Here is a 14,646-nt window from a genome sequence, read left to right on the forward strand (position 1 = left end):
AATGATGGGTTCCAGACTAAATACGAAACTGTTTTTTCTACTTTAGATGAGGTTTTGCTGTGTAATTCTAGCATTTTCTGTTTTATGTATATATATATATATATATATAGATGGACTGCTGCTGATTAAAATACATTCAGCTGCTAAAGTTGTTGTTTACCTTTAAGAGTAAGTATAATGTAATACTCCAATAAAGATTAACAAGGACGCTGAATATGGACCTGATGCTCTTCCCCCATTGCTAGCCAGTGCTAATGCACGATTCAATGTCAGGATAATGAATGGATCAGCTTACTGGTACCGTAATTTATCAAAACAAACAGATCATGTCACGTAATGCTCTGATTTCTGTGATTGAAAAAACAGTAGTAGAAAAAGAATCGGAAAAGTATCTGGAGAATCTGGAGAAACCTTTTCCTCAATATCAGGATGAGCAATTATAGTTAGCAGTGTTTAATTTTTACTTCTTCTGCATTTTAAGAGGTCTAAGGCAAAATTGGTAGAAAATACATGGGATCTGAGAGATCATTAACAGCCCCGATGTATTTGCTTGTATTTGTCACCAACTGTATTATAGAATATTTTGTTTAATGTGATTGTATGTGAGAGTATAATTTTCTATTAACCTACTTTTTAAAAAAAATACATAAATGCATTATTTCAAATACGTGCTGAGTTGGGTAATGGAATGAATCTGGCAGACTTTATTCTGGTTTCACTTAATTATAAACCCCGGGATGTTTCGTACGTGCCAGGGAGAGGATTGGTCGGTTTCTCTCTCTCTCTCTCTCTGCTTTCCAGCTGAATCCTGAGGCGGTGGTTTTAAGAGGAACGTGGTATTCGGGGGCAGATCACTACGTGGCAGCAGACGGAGATTTCAGAAGATCTGGGAATCAGGAGAAGAAAAGCAAAGGAGAGAGAGAGAGAGAGGAAGGAAGGAACCCAGGACTGCAACGGACCGGCAAGCAGCACACAGCATCCCGTTGGAGGTGAGGTGTTCCCAGGGTTGAGGGAGGGACTGGGGATGTCCTGGAGAGTTTATCCGTGGAGAGAGCCACTGATTGAAGAATCAGCCTGAAATCTCAGCCCAGGCTCCGCCGCAATCAGAAATCAGGGAGAGAGACCGATCGCGGTGGATGGATCCACTCATCCAGCTCTGTCCTCTCTCTCTCTCTCTCTTGCCCTTTGGTCCCGTCTTACGTTCAGTGTGTCTTCAGGAGACCTGCAGCATGCAGAAACCCCCACTCCTCCTCCCTCTCCAAACGTTGCCCGCAGCTCCCACAGAGCTGTGCCTGAAGTTAGATGAGAAGATGTTTTAGTCATCTTGCAGAATGTTCCAGGGATTTCCTTTTTCACCTCTCTGTCGTGTTCAGTTACAAAGTGATAAGTTTGTAAACATTTCTGGCGGTGGAAATCGGCATTTAATGTTTATGTTCTTCCCATTAAATAAAATAATAATTGCAGCAAAACATGTGCCGCAGTATTGGACTGGCGTTTTGACTGTAGCTCTGAGTGTGTGGGTTTTGATCCCCTTGGTATTTCGTGATCCTTTCGGTTTCGAGGAGGCTCGTGTGGAGCGTGAACACCGGCATAGACCAGTTGGGATGACTGGCCTGTTTCCGTGCTGTAATTCTATGTATAGTGAAGACTGCTACCAGGCTTGGAGATGAGGGTTATGTTTCAGCACAAGGGGAGTTAGCGAGTCGGACAGTTACGGGGAGTGGAGTGGAGTGAGGGGGGAACATGGTGTGGTGGAGAGAGCTTCAGAACCCAAAACTTTCAGACAGACCCTGGGTGAGGAAGATTCTAGGCAAAACAGCCCATGAGTTATTGTGGGAGCTAAGGTTGGTGAGGGCAGGAGTTATGGCAATGAGGAGTGGACCAATCCTGTGAGAATCCAAGGGGTTGGGCTGCGAGGTCCCTCACACCTCATAGCAAGGACTGCTGTTGGCAGTAAATTTGAGAACTAACCAATGGGTGAGGACTTGGGTATGTGACAATCAGAAAGTCAAATACCTCAAGCCTCCTCCTGAACATTTGGCGAACTGGTAACACTAAAGCTGTGGAACTTTAGCAGAACGATAGCTCCTTTTCATATACCGGAATGTGACCCTATCCTGGTTTTCTTCCTCTTCCAGTTTTCTCCTTCCTCTTCTCTCAGCTCAGGCTGGAGTACAGGTCCATGGGTGTCAGTGCCTCAACCTTCCTTCATGCGTAAGCCTAGACAGTGAGCACTGATATGCTAAATAACAATAGGGAGCATCGCTGCTGTGCAAGATTCCGCCTGCTTTTCCAGCAGGAGTCAGCAGATAGCGAGCAGGAGTGGGAACGCTGGCCTTCCCTTCCCTATCCTAGGATGCTGCGGGTATCTGTCATGTATTAAACAAGTTTCCTTATAAATTAGGGAGGATTTTGATTTTCAAAGAAATGTTGTTGCCAGGGAGAGGGGGATTAACCGGAAGGAAGGAAATATTTACATTTAATTAGCACCTTTCACGACCTCAGGGCGTCCCAAAACACTTTACAGCCAGTGATGTACTTTTGAAGTGTAGTCACTGTTGTAATGTAGGAAATGCCACAGCCAACTTGCGCACAGCAAGCTTTCACGTACAGCAATGTAATTAATGATCCAATATTCTGTTTTAGGTATTGGTTGAAGGGTAAATATTGGCCAGTACACAAGGGAGAACTCCTCCCATGCTCTTCGTCAGATGCTGCCATTGGATCTTTAATGTACGCCTGTGAGAGCAGTTGGGACCTTGGTTTAACATCTCATTTGAAAGACTGCACCTCTGACAGTGCAGCACTGCACTGGGAATGTCAGCTTAGGTTATGTTCTCAAGTCCCTGGAGTGGAGCTTGAACCCATAACCTTCTGACTCAGAGGCAAGAGTGCTACCCAAAGAGCCATGGTTGACATCTATGAGCGAGAGAGAGGCTGAGAGATTACCCTCAGTCTGCAATGGCTGCAGATTCCCCTTTATTGCCAAACAGTAGGAGCTCCTGCAACATCATGACCATTGCCCCTCAGGCTCTGCTGTCTCCTGTTTTCTTCCCATGTCCCAAGATACTGTACTCATTTCATTCACTTGGCAGGATGCAAAGGTGAAGTTAACCTTATCAGGTTAACTGTCTGGTCTTGTGCCTGGCACGCAACCAAATGAGCTATTTGACCGCAACATCCAGAAGAACTGCGTGCCCTTTTTATTGCCTCAATGGTGCCACCAGACAGTCCCACGCGATGACACGTTTCAGATCTAGCGATGTGTCTTGTTGCAGCTTGTATCAAAGTGGTGCATGTGTGTTTAACAAACAAAATGATTCCTGGAACACTTTTGTAGAAGGACGCCGCTTCTTAAGTAGAATCATATGGTCTGTGGGTGTACGCTGCAGTGAAGTAGACTATTAAAAGAAAAAGTGACCTAATATTTTGAGGCACTTGAAAAGAAATTGCTGCTCATGAAGAAAGCTAAATTGGAGCAATTATAAATGGTTATAATTGTGCCAAATGCTGGTTATGTTGAACTGGGAGGTGTGGCAACTGAAGTGCCATCTGGTTACAAGACAAGACCTAACAGATTGTATGCAGCTGTAGAGCAAACTTGAGACAAAAGTTCCAGTATTCCCAAAACGTAGTCAGGTAGTTTTGTAATCTCGCTGAAACTCTTTTGAGGACTGCGGTAATGTTTTGGCTCAAAACGTGGGCATTTACGAGGTTACATTTCAGTTAAGGGTGTCTGACGAATCTGTAAATAGTTTACGAAGGTCAGCAGAATTCTGAGACTCCTGTGTGAAATTGCAGATTGCAAAATATCCCTTCCTCTCAGTTTATTTCCCTACCTTTCTTGTAAGCACTCTGGTACTTCACAAAAGAAAAGAAAGACTTGCATGTATAGCACCTTTCATGACCTCAGGATGTCCCAAAATGCTTTACTGCCAATGGAGTACTTTTTGAAGCGTAGCCACTGTTGTAGGGGAATGCGACAGCCAATTTACGCACAGCAAGGTCCCACAAACAGCAATGTGATAATGACCAGATCATCTGTTTTTTAGTGATTTTGGTTGAAGGATAAATATTGGCCAGGATAACAGGGAGAACTCCCCATCTCTTCTTCGAAATAGTGCCATGGGATTTTTTACATCCACCTGAGAGGGCGGATGGTATAACGTCTCATCTGAAAGATGGCACCTCCGACTGTGCAGCACTCCCTCAGTACTGCACTGGAGTGTCACATGATTACTAATCCCATGAATCTTACTGATAAAGCAATCAGGAGTCCAAACTCTGGCTGATTTTTTTTGTTTCCCTCCTCCCTAGTCCAGGGGCACTGAGACCAATTGCATTGTCCATGTTGCCCCAGTTAAAGTCTGCAAAATGATCACAATCCAGGGATCAGACTTGGGGCTTTGCTGACACCAGTGGCTCACGGTGGCACCCGGCAAAGCATTTAAACACTGAGCCATCAGAGGAGCTCTCAAAGCTGTGGTGTACACTTGGTAGCTTATGTTTCTCACAAGTAACCATCAGATTCTTTTTAATGGAAACATTGGTGTAGTGTGAGAAGGCAGGCAATGGCAAAGCAGTTTTAAAACAAAATTCAGTTAGGTCATGACTGCATTAACATGGAATATAATTATACCACAGATTAAAGGCAAGTGTGCCTGGAACAAGCCAAAGTAGAATGATTGATTTTCAAATCTCAAGCATTACTTTTTATTCATGTTAATACATAACTAGACGAACATTGTAGATCACTGGTTTGTGGAAATGAAAATATTTGCACCACACTGACACAACCCTCGAGCACCAGAGGGGAAGACGAGTTCTGCATCATGCTGATATATTTTCTGTAAACCTCCAGTCTCTGATGTGTGTCCTTTATGTAACTCTCTCTTCTTGAGCACTTTTTTTAAAAAACAAATACTCACTGCAGCTTCCTCAAAGTCGGTACATTGAGTAACTTGAGTCATACAAACCAGGAAGGTTTCTGAAGTGAATTAGCTGTAATCAGCCGGGGCAGCAGTCATGTAGCTTATTGGAAGGGCGCATCATTGTTGGGTGAAATCGGGGTCAGGCCCAGCTGAGATGACCCTTCATGGTGAATAGTCAAGAATCCCAGAAGGATAGTGGCCACTTGGGTGAGGCTCTGAAGAGCAACTAGTGCCCATGGGACTGTATCCCTTAAGGAGTTGATGGCTTCAGAAGAGAAGAGGCACCGAATTGCTGAGAAGAGAGGGGGGTGAAACAGATACATGCTTATGATTTCAAATGGAGGAAATTTAGTTTTCATAATTTGTACCAATACAGCTGGACTAACAGCGTGAGAATTGTAAAGAGAACATCAGGTGGAACTAGTTGGTGGAACCACTTGCTTGATTTAGATTCCAAAATAATTATACAGTGTGAGTGCAGTATACCCGGCATAGCATTGGGCTATAGTGGGTTGCAGGCTTAGGTATGGTCTGGAGTTAGCTTGGGGCCATGAATGGCCAAGCTGTGAATACAGAAAAAAGCTCCAAACCAATGAGGAGTTAAGGAATCAACAATCACTTCCTGACTGTTGATTGTACAAAGTAAACGGGACTTTTCCTTGTATGTGTGTTTAACCTGTGTATCTTAATTTTCTCCTCTTTCCTCCCCCTGCCCCTTTTAATTGGGCCAGCTCTTTTGTTCTGGGAGGGGATTCTGCTGGGATTTAAACGCAAGCGGCAGGAATTTCCTCTGGGGTTCTCCCGATTGGCTGCCGAAACCATTCAGCACTGTTTTGGGTATTCGTTATTCATCGATAATGAATAATGATGGATGTGTGGTATCACAGGCATCAAAGGGTGAAATGGCAAATGGCGCCTGTGTTTGTTTGGCTTTGAGGAGCTGATTTCCACTGGTGCTTCCAAACCCCAATCATACTTTGTAGGTTTAAATGCTATCGCTAAGATGTTACTGAGTTATAAGGTATGTGTGTGTGTGATAATGTCCCAATGCACTTGCAGGTATTGGGTAAATCCACCAGTAATTCAAATGATTCCCTACATTATCCTAGAAGGACAGCTAATTGTTTAAAGATTTTTGCTTAAATTTGAAAATTTACCTGCCTTGCTGACAAAGCTCTAGCCGTGCTCCACTGTGCATGATTAAATCTAAATTGCAGAAAACGACATTTACAGTACGATCCAGGATGAGGGTTGCCAATCCTATAGGATTGTCCTGGAGTCTCCAGGAATTCAAGATTAATCTCCTGGACACTGCTGTGAGTAACCCACGAGAAAGAAACTTAGTGTTTTTTTTTCATTTTCTTTGAACGCTTCAGTTTATTAGTTAAAATATTAGAGATGGGGGAAAAAAAGGCTGTTTGAGTGGGTGGCACGGTTGGAGGTGGGAGGTCATGTGATGAAGCCTCCAGAAATATGTCCAACTGGAGTTGGCAACCCTATCCAGGATCTGTGGTTCAGGTGTGAAACCAGCAGCTCCTGGGAAGCCCCCGTTTGAGATCACTGGGCTCAATCTCTGTTACATACAAACTTCAGCATTGCAATGCCTTCAGCAAGAATTTTCTTGTGGAGGGTTCTCCCAATCCATTGACACAAACCCCATTAATGCATCTGTCCGAAGTTTCTGTCAAAGTTACGATGGCTGATCGGGAGAACCCTCCAGGAAATTTCTGGTTTAAATCCCAGTAGACTCCCTTGCCAGAACAATTAAAGAGGGCAGGGGGTGGGGGAAGTAAGGGGAAGCATTGGTGGTGGCTCCATAGGGAATCTCACAGATCTGCTTCCTTAACCTTGGATTCCGATTGGGAGCCATCTGTACTGAGGAGATTCAGTAACAGCTGGGGTACGCAGAATATTTTCCCTTGACTAATCCATTTGTTTAAAGTTGGATCTGATCGTTGTTTGCCTGTTACAAGTGTGAATCAGAAGAAAGGCATCAAACTTGGATCATGAACATGTAGTGGGAGGAAGAACAAATCCAATCCAAGAGGTTTGTAGCTCTCTTGTTTCGTGAGATTTTGCTGTACAGGTTTGAGGACGTTCTGCTGTCCTGGGGTTAGAATCTCGGAATTGCTTTTTAAGCTCGGGTGGGTGAGGGAGGAAATACCAAATCCTCAAAGATTGGAGCCTTCTGGTGCTGATGCTTGAAATTTCAATTCAAACAATGCCTGTTTCCACGGCAGCCGGTTTTATCTGATTATGCTTTTGTGAAATGCCTTGGGATGTTAAATGTTACATTCTATGTTAAAAGCACTATATAAATGCAAGCTGTTGATGTTGTATTAATATAACATATTGGTGTGATTTGTAAGTGTTTTGGTCAAGAGCTCCAAGTTCCTGGACATGTTTTAATGATCAAGAGCAATATCCTTGTCTCCGTGCTGAAGTACTGAAAAGGTTTCTTTCTAAGTTGGACATCTTTTGTACCAAAGAAAAAATTCTTGGCAAACGCACAGGGTTAAAATACACTAATAGACAGGTGTGCTGCAGTTCAGAGACTATTGAAAAGAAATGCCACAGTAGTATGGGGGCCTGGGAATTTATCAGCCAGAACCTGGTCTTGTCTTTAAAAGTAGTAATTATAATGTTGGATGCAGCTGGTGGAATCACCTCTGCATATTCATTAGTTATAATGTATGATGCAAGCAGGGTGCTTTGATCCATTCGCACACAGTTGTCCTTAGTCAATGCTGCTCCAATATACTACTGTCGTACACGTGACTCTGTGTACTTCGCTAATGCGCTCTCCTGTTAGTTTGGGAATGTTGGATATTTCTGAAGTGAAAGAATGTGGTAGCTTGTCTGAACTGGATGGACTAACTGTCCAAATATCTTCACTTTTCCATATGTGTTGCTGAAGCAAGATGACCCTAACAAAATGAACCGGGGGGAAAAATAAATCATTAGTTTTGAGACTCTGAGAACTATTTACTCAGTGTAGGAGATGCATTTAAAGTAACTTCATTCCATGCTTTGAGGTAGGTTTCCGCTTTAAAAGTCTGATGTTCCACAATAATATGGCCACATAGGAAAAGTGTCCTGAACACTTCGGGCTGGATACCCCTTGCTAATAAAGGTGGATGAAGGGTTAAATTCCTCAGATGTTGGAGCTACTATTTAATGACATACTTGTTGAGGAATGCGTTGTTATTTCTGCACAAATCCATCAGTTTGGGAACTGAAGTGGACGAGAACTAATTAACAAAACCCTATCTGCAGTACTTTTGGTTGCGCAAACTCAGATTGAGGTTTGCATGCTGTGCCATTCACATAACAAGTGAAGTCCATTCCGTTCATTCAACAAGGTTTGTTTATCCAACCACCGTAACCAAGGATTTGTGTCTTCTGATGGAACGGATGAATGAAGGGGTAGGTAGAAGTTTTAATATTTAAAGAAAAAATTCTTGTTGAATGGGAATGGAAGTTCAGCATTTGAAAAAAAAACATTTTTTGTAAGTCAAAGTTTCTCCTCAGTGGATATAGATTGCATATACTGTGATTTTTAATTTTACTTCTACCCATTCCCTCTCCCGAATAAAAACATTTTCAGATTAAAATTGTGTTTGAAAAATCTTAAAATTGGTGTCGGCCGTGGCTCAGTTGGCAGCACTGTCAGCTCTGAGTCAGAAGATTGTGGGTTCAAGTCCCATTCCAGAGACTTGAGCACAAAATCTCGGCTGGCACTTCAGTGCAGTACTGAGGGAGTGCTGCACTGTCAAAAGTGCCGTCTTTCGGATGAGACATTTAAACCGAGGGCCCACCTGCCCTCTCAGGTAGATGTAAGAGATTCCATGGCACTATTTCTAAGAAGAGCAGGGGAATTCTCCCCGGTGTCCAGGCCAACATTTATCCCTCAACCAACATCACTAAAACAGATTATCTGATCATTATCTCATTACTGTTTGTGGGACCTTGCTGTGCACAAATTGGCTGCTGTGCTTCCTATATTACAACAGCAACTGCACTTCAAAAGTACTTCATTGGCTGTAAAGTGCTTTGTGACGTCCTGAGGTTGTGAAAGGCACTATATAAATGCTAGTTCTTTCTTTAACTAATCAACTATTTAAACTGACTGTGGCTTTTAAATGAGAATCAAATTGTAAGTGAATTAGCTCTAACCCATGCGATCCAGTCAGTTCCCAGTGTCTGCAGTGTGAGGCCTAAAGCATCATGCCCCATACTTAAATAATTATGTGCAACAAGCTGCAGGCCTAGGGTTCACACTGATTTGGCTTGCAATACAGCCAAAATATAAAGGGTTTGACCCAGTTGCATCTAAAATTTTCACTTCTGAAAGTTAGTGAATGGAAACCTGATCTGTTAAATAACAAAGTTAGATACTGTGACTGTTGCTAACAAGTCCGACGCCAGTACAACAGTCAACTCTTAACCAGGTAGTTGTGGGTTTGAGTTGCAGGAACTGCACTACAGTGTCAGCATAGATTATAGGCTCAAGTCCTGAGCTAACGCAGAGTGCTACTCAATGAGGAAGCTGACTTAACACAAAGATCTCTGTTCCACATGGCCCCACCCCATCCTATCATTCCATCTGCAGTACACTGCATGGTACAAACTCACTTTTGGATGGACCTGCAGGAAAAGCATATAAATAAAGTATGATTTTACTTGCACAATAATAACATTTTTATTATTCAGGTGAACGAACAGATATGTAAGCTGCTGAGCAACTGAATCTGGCTTTGTCACTGGAATTGCTAATACTATAATTTCACTGCTGAAGATAAGTACATCTTCAGAATTTATAATTAATTGCAAGCAGTAAAGTACTCCTGCCACCTTGCCAGTGCTGCTGTTTTTGCATGTTGGAGCAGACGGTAGTTGCATATTCCCCACGAGGCCTCAGCTGGATCCGTTTCCCAGGCATTACGTAGTAGGTTACGAACATGATGCTATTACACTTTTTACTTAAGCTGACTAGGAGGCAACAAAGATGTAGAAAGGCATACACAATGTAGGCAATGGTGTATAAATTTATTTCTGCATCTTGTTGGCAATGTGTTGAGGGGCAGAGAAGGGTCCGGACCATTGCTCGCTTGGTATGTTTTGTTCAGAGGACTGAAAGTAGTCTCTACGCTATCTGCAAGGTTGGTCTCTGTGTTTAAGTTCCAAGGACTCTCAACCCGGGGTGGGAGGAGTGAGGAGTACAACGACAACAACTTGCATTTGGATAGCGCCTTTAACATAATAAAACATAGTAAAACGTCCCAAGGCGTTTCACAGGAGCGTTATCAAAAAAAATTGTACAGAACTACAATTTACTAGTTAGGCCCCTGGGAATCGATTCCCTGTTAATTCAATTTTAAAAATATTTTGTAAAGAAGTAGCCTTAGAAAGAATGAGAGTGCATTAATTAAGTTATATTAAAAAAAATCATACACACAAAACACCTTTTTAAAAACAATTTACAACATCACAACTTTAAGGTGTTTGACTGAATTGTTTGTGTGGAGTGAAGTAATAACCTAGCTGAGCCAGACCCATAATTTGTTGGAACAAGTTCAGCTTTAATAGAACCGAGTGCATTCCAGTGTTATTCAGTTTAAGGTTACCATTGGAAATGCAGCCAGTGATTCAGCTGAGGTAATGGTGAAGTTATTCCACATGCCTCAAAGCACCAGGGATCAGCAAAGAACTACTGGGAGCTACTTGTTTTTTTTAAATCTGGCTCACAGGTACTTGGAATACAACCACTTGCAGCCCACTCTTCATATGTGGCTCTTGGCAAATCAGCTATTCCCACGGGCTCGTTTATATGTGAATTCACAGCCCACCAGTTGAGTTCTGGCATTAAAGAGAGGGAGAGCATTTTTTTTTAAACATTAGTGAAAATAAGCACATGGAGTTGTTTTATGGCAAGTCTACAAGAGTGTTCCTCAAATCAATTTACTGCTTAAGATTAAATAAGTTTGTGGCCCTTGAATACAAGTCAGGGAATCCTCCTGGTCCCTGTTTGTTCCAAGGTCAGTGATGCTTCGCCCCGTTTCTGTAACCTCAACCCCTAAATCTGCATGCTTGTTACAGTAACAAATATTACATGTTAAGCCTTTCAGATCAATTAGTGTTAAATATTGTGAGAGTTGTCTGGCTTAATTACGTTCCACGCTACAGTTTTAGAATATTGCAGCACAGTGAGGCCCTGTTCCATCTCGTTCTGAGGAATAGACCGAGTTGTTATGATCTGGAATGCACTGCCTGAAAGGGTGGTGGAAGCAGATTTAATAGCAACTTTCAAAAGGGAATTGGATAAATAGTTGAAGAGGAAAAATTTGCTGGGCTATGGGGAAAGATCAGGGGTGTGGGACTAATTGGATAGCTCGTCCAAAGAGCCAGCATTGGATAGCCATGTGGTGAAGGATAGAATGCTAGAGGCTGGTCTTTAGTTGTTTCCAAGCCTTCTTTCATAGAGATTCCCCTTACACACACACACACACACACACCCTAGATAAGCTCTCCTATAAAAAAGATACGAGAGTCCCCAATTGATAACCACCACCTGAATACAATTTAACACTTATTGAAATAAATCATACAATTAACAACAGGCATGATGGGCTGAACGGCCTCCTTCTGTGCTGTACCATTCTATGATTTATAAAGAAAAAACATTCCAGTTTGTAAACTGAGTAGGTAACAACAGTAACTATTATGGTAAAGAAATGAATCTTTTGTGACCGACTTTACATGTCCAATATCTAGCTTCGGGATCAACACAAAATTCTCATTACTGTATTTTAGTTACTGGATAAATCACGTGCCCTCACGTAATCTTCCTAAACTTCGGAAGTGGCTTTACTGGACTGTAACTTAAGCTATAAACTGCCAAACATATTTATTAACTAGTAATAAATCTGCTGTTTAGTGAACAGAAGTAATGACACAATATAAATCTGTATTGTAAAAGGAGATAGAAAATCACAAACAATTGTGTCTGCTGAGTTAAACTTCAGTGTAAACGGGACCAGGCCCCTGAATCTTGTGGAGGTTTGTTGCTGACTGTGAAGTATGTGGCCTATCTCATGGCTTCGGGCAGACTACCCAACTTTTACAAGACAGGCTGAGACATAGTTGACTGGAAGCAACAGAATTCAGATATGTGTCTCAAAGTCCAGGCGAGCTGTTAATTAAATACACACGCACACACTAAACCCTAGGAGATGCTTGTATTTGAATTGAAGGGCTTAGCTCCTTGCTCAGACACCTGGCCAGACATGATGGGGGGGGGGGGGGGGGTAATTTTTAAGTTTGGAGGGGGTGGAAAGCTGGTGGTACCAAATCTCAATAGCTAGGCAGAGTAGGGTGTGCTACATAGGAACAGGAGTAGGCCATTCAACCCCTCGAGCCTGTTCTGCCATTCATTGAGATCATGGCTGATCTGTATCTTAATAAAATCCACCCACCTTGGTTCCCTAACCCTTAATAACCTTACCCAACAAACAGGTGGTCGATCAGCTACCACCAGATTTCCACCCCAGCTGAAGTTGAAACTTACCCCCAATGTCTATATTTTGGAGCTGCAATATCAAAGCAAGGTGGGCCATTTTCTGTGAGTGAATCTGGTTTTAACCACATTTGACAGCATGACAGAGAGAAAGAAGCCAATGCCATAAAATCATAGCAGTTTAATGCAAAGGAGTAAGTGAGGGTGGGTGGGAGAGGCCATTTGGCCTGTTGAAATCGGCTGCTGAAACCCTCATCCCTGTCTTTGTTACTTCCAGACTCGACTATTCCAATGCTTTCCTGGCCAGCCTCCCACCTTCCAACCTCCATAAAATTCAACTCATCCAAAACTCTGCTACCCATATCCTAATTCACACCAAGTCCCGTTCACTCATCACCCCTGTACTCTCTGACCTACGTTAGTTCCCCGACTGGCAATGCCTTGAACTTAAAGTTCTCATCCTTGTTTTCAAATCCCTCCATGGCCTTGCCTCTGCCTATCTCTTTAACCTCCTACAACCCTCCGAGATCGTTGCGCTCCTCCAATTCTGGCCTCTTGCACATTCCAGATTTCCATCGCCCCACCATGGTCTTCAGCCAAGACCCTAAGTTGTGCAATTCCCTCCCTAATCCCCTCTACCTCTCTCTGTTCCTTTTAAGACGCTCCTTAAAACCATGACTAAACTTTTGGTCACCTGTCCTAATATTTCTTTGTGTGGTTCGGTGTCAAATTTTGTTTGATAATGCTCCTGTGAAGTGCCTTGGGACATTTTACTATGTTAAATGCGCTGTATAAATGCAAGTTGTTGTTGTGTTTCTGCTGGCTTTTTGCTGGAACAATCTGAAACTAATCCCTCTGCCCAGCTCTCTCCCTCTCTCTCTCTATCCCTGTTTCTTCCACTGCTTTCAATATATGTTCCTTTGCATGAAATATCTATCTCTGAATTACAGATAAAAATTGCTTCACTTGTGTCATGGTCTCCAGTAAGTCATTTAATTGTATTGATCTTTTAAGGTACAATATTCAACTATTTAAAATTACTGCTTCCTTTTCCTCCTCAGCATCATGGCCTGAGCCCCCTGGAGGCATTCAGGCAGCTTACTAGTACGAGGCCTAAACTGATCACTAGCTTTACCAAGCTCAGTCTTTGAAGTTTTTATCGTCAGCAATAAATCATTCTGTGAAGTGCCAAGGACACCAACTTCAATCCTTTTCTGTTTGATTTTGATTAGCATTGTACAGCTTGCACATTATCACTAGGCCAGTCAAAATACATATTTTGTATTGATGTAAAGTATCTTTGGCTTTTCATCGATGCAAACACTGCCGTATAACTTGGATGAGAAGCCCATGGAGTTGAATTTTGCCAAGTGGGGCGAGACAAACACTGGTCCAATAGATGAGGATACATTCTTCTGACTTGTGAAGGAGTAAGTTCATGGAAATAGGAGAATGGAAGATGATGGAGGAGTGGGAGTGGGAGTGTTCCTCTGGTCACTATATATAGCCATATTGTAAAGCATGTCTGTTGACTTCAATGTAAAAGAAAATCGGCAGGGTGTAAGATGAGCTGCTGAACTTCTATCACGCTTTTGCTCAACTGCCCAAGACCAATTTCACCTTTTTATGTTTGTCATTTTCCCTAAGTGAATGCCAATATACTCCCACAAAATGAGCAGGAGAGCTTTAACACTGAAGTACTTAAAATATCACAAAATCTTGACTATCCAACATGCACATGGGTAGGTTGCTCCTTTCTTTATGGTTACTGATAAGCTAAAAGGATGTTACAATAGCTTGGCACCAAATTGACAATTTCACTCAGGATGGCAGATGTGGGAAATGGAAAATGTTACTGTTTGCAGTAGAGATTCTCTTCTGTGGCTGGAGCAGGGTGAGAATGAAGAAAGAACTTGCATTTATATAGCGCCTTTCACAACCTCAGGACATCCCAAAGCACTTTACAACCAATTAAGTACTTTTGAATGTACTGTTGTAATGTAGGAAACATGGTAGCCAATTTGCGCACAGCAAGGTCCCATAAACAGCAGTGAGATAATGACCAGGTAATCTGTTTTTAGTGATATTGGTTGAGGGACAAATATTGGCCAGGACAGTACAGATAATGCCATGGGACTTTTTTACAGGGCTTTGGTTTAATGTCACATCTGAAAGACGACATCTCCGACAATGCAGCAC

General features: G+C 42.4%; 1 protein-coding gene across 4 annotated transcripts in view; it reads left to right on the forward strand.

The window, feature by feature from the left end:
• The first annotated feature begins 813 nt into the window (after window positions 1-813).
• The window catches only part of LOC137332320 (prolyl 4-hydroxylase subunit alpha-2-like), a 116,588-nt gene continuing 102,755 nt past the window's right edge, over window positions 814-14,646 (forward strand). For 2 of the 4 annotated variants that reach the window (XM_067996062.1, XM_067996061.1), the window contains exon 1: window positions 814-989. The gene's annotated coding sequence lies outside the window, so the exon portion shown is untranslated. The remainder of the gene's footprint in view (window positions 990-14,646) is intronic. The other 2 variants (XM_067996064.1, XM_067996063.1) reach the window with 1 other exon arrangement.

The sequence above is a fragment of the Heptranchias perlo genome, chromosome 14 (genome assembly GCF_035084215.1).
Source record: "Heptranchias perlo isolate sHepPer1 chromosome 14, sHepPer1.hap1, whole genome shotgun sequence".
NCBI lineage: Eukaryota > Metazoa > Chordata > Chondrichthyes > Hexanchiformes > Hexanchidae > Heptranchias > Heptranchias perlo.